This window comes from Periophthalmus magnuspinnatus, chromosome 1 (assembly GCF_009829125.3).
Source record: "Periophthalmus magnuspinnatus isolate fPerMag1 chromosome 1, fPerMag1.2.pri, whole genome shotgun sequence".
Classification (NCBI taxonomy): Eukaryota; Metazoa; Chordata; class Actinopteri; order Gobiiformes; family Gobiidae; genus Periophthalmus; species Periophthalmus magnuspinnatus.
Window position 1 is genome coordinate 21,354,126 of NC_047126.1, and position 6,000 is coordinate 21,360,125.

Below are 6,000 nucleotides of genomic sequence, written 5' to 3' on the forward strand. Positions count from 1 at the left end.
TGTCAAAAATATGTATAAAAACACCAAATTATTAAATATTTGTCAAGAAAATTCTAGAAGGTATTGGTGAGCATTGGTGAAGCTTGTCTATGTGGAGTTTGCGTGTTCTGCCTATCACAATAATAGGCGATATGGCTATTAACTGTTGTAATATCAATACTGTTATCAATACTTGTGATTTTGACACAATCATTTCAGTTAAACCAGACAAAAATGTACATTAGTTTATCAGTCACACTGCGTCAAAATCAAAACTTACCAGAGACAAAGCCAAGACTAACAAGCGTATTAAGACTGAGTAAGGAACATAATTAAGCAAATCAGACTTTTTGTAACATTTAAACTGTTTCTGTAGTTTGTTTGCCATAAAGATTACTGCATTAGCCAGTATTGCAATAATGATAGTTTTGCAGTATATTGTGCAACAGAACACAATAGGTTTACACTCCAGCTAGGTACTCCTGACCAACTGCTCCTGACAGGCTGGTAGTTGAAGGATAAGTAATGTGCAAAGGACAAATGTGGAAATGTGGAGAGTAAAGTGTACCAAAACCTTGACAACAAAAGTACAAATTTGAAACTCTACTTAGCATTTGTTTTAAAAAGGTTTGTACAGAATCATATGTTGGCAATACTGCACCAAAAATCCATAGCACAAGTGCACTACGTAACTTTTGTGGGTTGGGGTCTACCACTTCTTTGCATCTTTACAGAGATGTTATCACTTTGCCTGGACTGTCTCACAGTATTGCATTAAACATATCTATCTTGCATTTATGTAATTACAGATGTTTTTTATTGCCTGGTTGCATCAGCTGCCTGCCTTCATAGAGGTGGATACATTTAATACCATACTGTGGAACATTCAAGGCAAAGCAATAATGACATCTTCAAAAGTTGACATCGTTTAGCTAGTTTTCATGCCAAACATGATACAAATATATTTTATAAGTAGATCTTGAGGTCAAAATAAGTCAGCTGTGTATGTTGGTTCTCAGGGATTCATTGTGTGAGAATCAAGTGCATGTTAGCATGCTAGTTGTAGTTAGCTTACCGTCATGAAAAAACACCCGTCTTGTCTCTGGAAATTGTGAATGCTTATAAACTCATCACGGTGAATAATTAGGATACTTGGAATTAATAAGGTAAGTGAGGAATGACTCTGGACCACTGCAAACCAGTTAAAATTAACTAGTTCTGTTTTTTCATGTTTTTAAGACAGTAAACATCAAGTACAGCACTTTTGACTTCTATTTCGAACATAGTTAATTCAAGTAATATTTAAGTTGCACATAGAACATAGAACTTAAGCTGGACTTGTTTTAATCTTTGGATTCGAGGCTCTGATGGCTTCCAGATGCCATGAGCAGACGATTGTTGGAGTAACTCTATCCCTTTACAATAGAACATACAGGAGAAGCTTTGTTCCTCTGGCCTGAGTGGAGACCAGCCAAAACTAAATACTCAACATATTCATTGGTACAACTCCAAAATTATGAAGTTGTAGTGCCATGTATTGTATAAAACCTAGAGTAGTTTGAATCACAAGCTTGTGTGACAACTACTGGGTGGTTTAAGTTTTTTGTGAACATTTTAAAATTTCATAAACTTGACCTATCTGTGTCCCAAGATACAAGGTAAACATGTTCAAATCAAATGTAGCTTTTATTGATAACAGATCTAATGTTAATTTATCCAAATCCCTTTTATTTGTATACAGTTTATAAATAGACAGTTTCCAAAGTGCTGCACAGAGACACATAAAAACAATACTATTAAGGAGCTATTAAGGATTAAGTGAATAAATGCTCAAATGTTTAATCTTGTTCTAAAACAATGAAACTATAAGAGCAAACAATAAAACAATGAAAGCAATAAAATCAATAAAATTAGTTAAAATAATTAAAAGACACAGAGGACCACACATCTCACGCAGCGTTGAGTTGTGTGTTCCAGAGCTTAGGACTGGCCACAGAGAACACCCTGTCCCCCGGTTTTTTAAGTCTCATCTTAGGCACCAGGAGCTGGAGCTGGCCCTCGGATCTCAGAGTGCGCGCAGGGGTGTTCATTTGGAGGAGGTTTGAGACATGATGTGGGGCCAATTCATTCAAAGCTTTAAAAACAAACAATAAAATCAATGCTAAAATTAACAAGAAGTCAGTGTAAAGACGCAAGAATTGGGGTTCTGTGATCGCACGTTTTTCTTCCTGTTCAATGTCTTGCCACTTTATCGGCAGGCGATAAAGTACATTCTGTGACATTCCTGTATAAAGTACATTGCAGTAGTCGAGATGAGACAAAAGTGTGCATGACCTGACCACATGAGGCATGGCCTGTCTTTACACTGAGAATGAGAAAAATTGTATGCGTCTTCTATATGCAGTTCAAGACACTGACAACCCAGGTTCAGTTCAGATTGTGTTACTTTTGTTAAAACTGTAAGAGGGCAGACTAAATACAGTTTCTTAAACTATTGCTATTGGTAGTTTGTTACTAGCCACCTAAACCTTTAAGCTTTTACCAGTCACACAATGTGGACCTTCTTATTGTATGTCTTAAGCTTAAGCTCCCTGATGTTTAAATGAATATATGAACAAATTGAATATATTTTACCCCAGATGCCCTACCCGAGCAGACACATCCCTTCTTATCCTGTCTAGTTGATGGCACATTGCAAGTCTTGATCTTTTGTAGCTGGATTATGCTGTTGTATTGAGAACAGTACTGTAATTAAATGTGCATACAACGGTTTAATCAGTAGAACGATCAGTAACACAAAGTGATGATGTAACTGTATTTGACCAATCACATCCAAGCATTTTCAACCATGCTATAAGGCTAAGATAGACTTTACTGTCCTGATAATGCCAAAGTAGGGCCTGCGGGCTAAACTTGGGCATCCTTATAGTTGTTTTTGCCTGGGAGTGCTGAGTTTTGTAAAGACTACTTATTTACAAACTGTCATTAATAATTTATATATTCTTTTTGTTGTATTTCTATTTTAAATTTTACATTTGACTAACCTAATTTCGGTCCTTTAGTTTCAAGTACATACTATTACATATGTATTGTAACCTTTTAAAACTGTATAAGCTTTCTTTCTAATGGGCAGTTTTCTACTCGCTTGTATCCATGGAGATGTTATTACTTTGTCTGGATTGTTCCACTGTATTGCTCAAAATACCCTGAAAAACATGCATACTTACTGTGTATTGGGTTGCTTCACTGCAGATCTGACTTGTCATTTGGCCTGGAAGCATCACCAGCTTGTCTCCATGGAGATAAAACTTTTAATGCCATATGGCGAAACAAGAAACAGCATCTCCATGGAGACAAATTAAGTTCTATAGTGCACCTTTAAATGTACTATATATATACTGCATATATGTGACTGTGAGTTGGAGTGTGGAGCCTTATCTCTTGTTTGGAATTTCCTCCTGAGCGCTAAAGCAGAGACACTTCTGACCAAGTTTGGACATATCATACCATGTAATACTAGAGGCAATACCTGGGATATTTATATAATTTATAGACAAACAAATTGTTTCATAAACTGGTGGTGTCCTGATTTAGACATGACTCACTCACTTTAAATGCAGCTTGCTTAGACCTTTCAAAATATTTGTGATACTCTTTTTTCTTTTATCATTATCTGCCATTAAGTTAGTATAGGATATCAAAAAATAACTCTAAACTGTCAGATAATTATGCCAGAAATCCAATTTGAAAAAAAAGTTACCATACAAATCAAGAATGTTTACCTTTCTGTCTCTCTTATAAATCTACTTACACACTTTCAAGAAACATCCCCTCATTTTAAAGATTTACAGTTACACTTTCACAGCAGGTTCCATAACTCATCCCAGGACTAAACCACGACTAGGACTGAAATATAAATAATCAAGGACTTAACCAGGACTAAACCGGGACTTATAACCAGGACTAAACCAGGACTACTCTACTCACACTCTTTCCAGAAACATCCTTTGAAGATTTCTTATTACACTTTCACTTCAGGCTCTATGACTCATCCCATGTCAGTGTATTAAAACAATGCCTCTAGAGTTTGCTGCTGAGATGCTCTTACATAATATTATACATGGATTCAATTTGCGGGTGTTTTTGTTGCTTAAAAAATACTTTGAAATAAAGCATTCTTACTGTGTGTGGGGTCAACTCTCTGCAGATCTGACCACCAAAACCCTCCACCAAAAAAGTTAGTGTGTCTTTAATCACCCCTATGATTTTACCTTTGCCTGCTCTAGCCCTTTTTGTCTCTGTGGAGAACACTGCATTGGCTGGTGTCGGGTGCTGCATTGATTCATTCACTGTTGCGTTTTTTTTCCAGTTTTGACGTCATTTGATGTGTCCACTGCATTTTAATTCAGCAGAACTGCAGACACTCTCCTCTGCAATGTGTCTGACAAAAACTGGTAGGAAATGAAGGAAAAGCCTTTGTTTATCTCATAATTTAATATTTTTGGTTCAGTGTTTTGGTGAAGCAGGGAGTGACTAAGCAGTATGTGTCGCTATGGCAACACTTTGACTGTAGCTGGTCTCTGCATCACGACTGAGCCAGAACTAAATCAGGACTAAACCGGGACTAAATCAGGACTGAACCAGGACTAAATCAGGACTGAACCAGGACTAAATCAGGACTGAACCAGGACTAAGTCAGGACTGAACCAGGACTACACCTGGACTAAACTGGGACAGAACCAGGACAGAACCCAGACTAAATCAGGATTAAATCAAGACTGCAATAGAAATGATCAAGGACTAAACCAGAGCTAAACCAGGATAGAACAAGAACTAAACCAGGACTATAACAGGACTAAAATTCAAAATAAACCAGGACTAGGCAAGGTCTAGAACAGAACCAGGACTACCCCAGGCTTAAACCAGGCTTAAACCAGGACCAGACCAGGACCAGACCAGGAGGATTTCTGTGTTACTGTAACATGATGAGAGGAGGTTTGGTGAAAGCTGAACCTGGGTCTTTGTATCGAATTCTGTGATTGGCTGCGAGCCCAAATGAAAGACAACACCACTGCTGTATTCTGAGCCTGCATTATATTACACCGTGGAGGAATAGGCATTTTTTCATGTCATATAAACACATGTATCTGTAACCATGTTCAGTTTTTGCTCAGTTGTGATTATTGTATTCGTTTTAGTTCCTCAAATTACCATTCCGTCGCATCTCAGCAGCATCCTATATTTCTGTGGAGTTTCACTGAGATGGAAGCAGGCAAAATATTGTTAATGTGAAGATTCTTGGTGGTAAACAAGTGTGGACGAATAAATATTTGGGGACAATATACTGAATCATTTAAATACAAAATATACTGGTTACAGGACAGATTTGTGGAGAGGTGATCCTGTGTAGAGTAGAAAGCATATTTTAAGAATATCTAAAGAATAAAGACACCTGTAATTTTATTTATACAAAAAGTAAATGTAAAAAATAGTTAAAAAGTTCAAAGTGCATGAGACAGGTTAGATTACTCATTTCATTAAAACATAGTTAACATCATTCTATTTAAGATTTTACAAAAAAATCTTGCCCTAACCCTAATTTTCCCTAATTTAACAGTTTTGATGAAGTTTATAATTTTACTTCCTAATTGGACACAGTCAGCAGATATAACATATGTATAGGTAATTCTGTAACTGTTACCTAGCAACGATAATGTTAATAAAATTGTCTAAATTGCTCAATAGTCATAAAAATGAATGACAACACCTTGTTAAATGAAGGTTCAAATGGCCAGAAAAAAATGGCTCATAAATTTTCCCTTCATTTCCAATGGAATTTTTCATGTTGATAACAAAAGTAGAGGTATTATCAGCACCACTTCCTGTATTTTTGCACTTTTCTTACAAAGTTTTTCCACAAAATGTCACTTATAAATATTTACTAGAGGTACTATCCCTCCATGTATCTGATGCACTTTAATACCATATTGTGTAACATTACAGGCAAAGCAGTAACCATGC